The 3,025-nt window shown below is 48.3% G+C and overlaps 1 long non-coding RNA gene across 1 annotated transcript; it reads left to right on the forward strand.

Annotated features, from left to right (window-relative positions):
- The first annotated feature begins 873 nt into the window (after positions 1-873).
- Positions 874-2,810, forward strand: LOC148816929 (uncharacterized). The gene is made up of 2 exons (XR_016094660.1): positions 874-1,448; positions 1,840-2,810. It is a non-coding gene; the product is annotated as an uncharacterized LOC148816929 (long non-coding RNA).
- The last annotated feature ends 215 nt before the right edge of the window (positions 2,811-3,025 follow it).

Consider the following 3,025-nt stretch of genomic DNA (forward strand, 5'->3'; position numbering starts at 1 on the left):
AAGAAAACACAATGAGGTCGAATTTATCAGCAGCGTGAGCCGACTCGCCGGTAAATACTGTAACGCAACGGGGGCTCAGGCGGGCGCCCTTGCCGCATCTGGTCGGCCCAAAGTATAGGTGGCTCGAACCCGGGACTTCCGCGTCTCTCTGCAGCGACCTAGCACCGTGAGCTAAAGAGAGATCTCTCTACAGCCCAGTAGCTGTAGTCCTGCTATCACAGGAAAGGGCGGTGACGTCACCTGCTCTGGTACGCCGGCTCTTACACAGTACCTGTCGGCCGTAAGCGTTACACTCTCCCCCGCTTAAATCGCCGTCCCCGGCGAAGGGCTATCCCACCCCGCTTCTGACACCAATGTAACGCAACGGGGGCTCAGGCGGGCGCCCTTGCCGCATCTGGTCGGCCCAAAGTATAGGTGGCTCGAACCCGGGACTTCCGCGTCTCTCTGCAGCGACCTAGCACCGTGAGCTAAAGAGAGATCTCTCTACAGCCCAGTAGCTGTAGTCCTGCTATCACAGGAAAGGGCGGTGACGTCACCTGCTCTGGTACGCCGGCTCTTACACAGTACCTGTCGGCCGTAAGCGTTACAATACACTCTCCAGCGGTGTCTGGAGTTCACTAATAACGCAGTGCTTGACGAGCAGAGAGCGGAACCACACCGAGCTCAGCGACAGACCGGTACTTGTATTTGTATTGTATTCTTTGTTCTTGTTAATGCTTACTTTAAAAAATGTAAAAAAAAACAATTCAAAAGTGACGCGTTGTTCTGACTTCCGGCTGCTTCCGCGTAGATCCGGCGTCCCACATTGACCCCAGCGCCGTGATCTTTTCATAAAACGTTTTCATAAACTTTTTTTCATAATTTCTCCTTAAGCTTCTGGAGAAGAGTATAGAGTGTCGGCATAGGAAAACCCGGAGTGGATCAGCCTTCCACTGGATCCGGATTGACGGCAGCAGAAAACCCGGAGTGGATCAGCCTTCCACTGGACCCGGATTGACGGCAGCAGAAAACCCGGAGTGGATCAGCCTTCCACTGGACCCGGATTGACGGCAGCAGAAAACCCGGAGTGGATCAGCCTTCCACTGGATCCGGACTGACGGCAGCAGAAAACATGGAGTGGATCAGCCTTCCACTGGATCCGGACTGTCGGCATAGGAAAACCCGCAGTGGATCAGCCTTCCACTGGATCCGGACTGTCGGCATAGGAAAACCCGCAGTGGATCAGCCTTCCACTGGATCCGGACTGTCGGCAGCAGAAAACCCGGAGTGGATCAGCCTTCCACTGGATCCGGACTGTCGGCATAGGAAAACCCGGAGTGGATCAGCCTTCCACTGGATCCGGACTGACGGCAGTCATGCTCTGACTTTCAGGTTCGGCAGTGGAACGGATTCCAGGGCAAACTCGTTCTTGTTTGATTATCCGTGTGAAATCTCGCCTAATATAACAGGTAAGCTCACGCACTGAAATGATCGTTACTATCTCTTCATTACGATCTCATTTTCGAAGCCTTTTCTTTCCTTGGTAGAAGTAAGGCGCTTCCAAATGGAAAGAAGTCACATCTGAAACACATGAGGGCACGTCTCCAAACTATTTCTAAATGTCCCAACATGAAAGCTGTGCGTACCTTATCTTTATCGGCCTGTATAATGTACCCCGGTGATCTGTACTCTGTAATGATTGTAATGAATAGCATTTTTACTATTGCAATATAAATGTTAAAGAAGAGAAAACACAATAAGGTCGAATTAATCAACAACGTGAGGTGACTCGCCAGTAAAGTAACTCTCCAGCGACGTCTGGAGTTCAATAACTCTCTGCCCTGCAATGCGGTTTTCCAGGAGTCCGCAGTGCTTGACGAGCAGAGAGCGGAACCACAGCATCCTGGGCCGCGGCTCCAGACCGATCTCAGCGACGGACCGGCTGTCGCGCAAATCACGCATCAGATCCGGATCCGTCGCAGTTAAGGGACGTCATAAGAGTGGCGCACGGCGTGTCCAATCACCGCCGTTGGCTGGCAAGAGGCGGGACTTCCTCTTACTTTGGGTGAGTGACACCGCTCCTAGCCAGTCACCGCGGACTTCCGTGTTCTTCCACGGAAATACCGCCCTCGCCTTGAGTGACTCGGCTCTGAACCATTCAGCGCCGAGATTTCGGCAGGAGGCGGGACGGATACGGCTCTCGTCCAATCACAATTTCAATTCCGGGACTTTACTGAATTACGGCGGGCGGTGACACTTCCGAGAAATGTCCACTGGGTGGCGACAGAGATACACGAGTCCACGGAGGTGAGTCTCAAAGCGCTATCGGAAAGACTTGTTCTGCGGGAAAAGGAATCTTTGGTGCATTTCTTTGTTAGGTGTAGGTTTGTTGAGCTGTTTTGGACGGATTTACAGAGTTTTGTTTGCAGGCAGTTAAAGGTGTTTGTTAGATTGAAGGATTTTGACATTTTATTGTACTGTTTAGTAGAAAAGTTGGAAAAAGAGCATTTATTTATAGTCAATTTATTAATCATTCTTGGTAAATTTCACATCCATAAATCCAAATAATACTCCCCTTTTTAGTTCTTTTGAGGTGGAGCTGAAACACTATTTAAATTCTATTAAAAATGTGAGAAATAATAAAGCACGGAAAACATATGATATGTGTAAAAAATACAATTTAATCATATAACTTACTTATTACCTCTGGCGGTTAACTGTGTATTTTTCTGTTTGTGTTTCTTCTCTTGTACCTAATTTGATCCTCTGATTGTATTTCTCTTTGTAAATTCTTTACACGTTTAATAAAAAAATCTTAAAAAAATACAAAAGACGCGAGTCGATGACGTCAAAATGTTGTCGCCCACAGGGCTTGTGGGTAATGTAGTCTCTAGTTCACCGGGCTGCCCTGCCCACGTGTTTCGCTGATTTGATTGAACGTTAGAATTAATTATATTCATACAATTTCAGCGTATTTATCGTGTCTTGTATTTCTATGTCTCTCTTATGTGTTCCCTTGTGTGTATGTTTTCTTGTATTTCACGTG

Source organism: Atractosteus spatula, chromosome 22, assembly GCF_055471065.1.
Source record: "Atractosteus spatula isolate fAtrSpa1 chromosome 22, fAtrSpa1.hap1, whole genome shotgun sequence".
NCBI lineage: Eukaryota > Metazoa > Chordata > Actinopteri > Semionotiformes > Lepisosteidae > Atractosteus > Atractosteus spatula.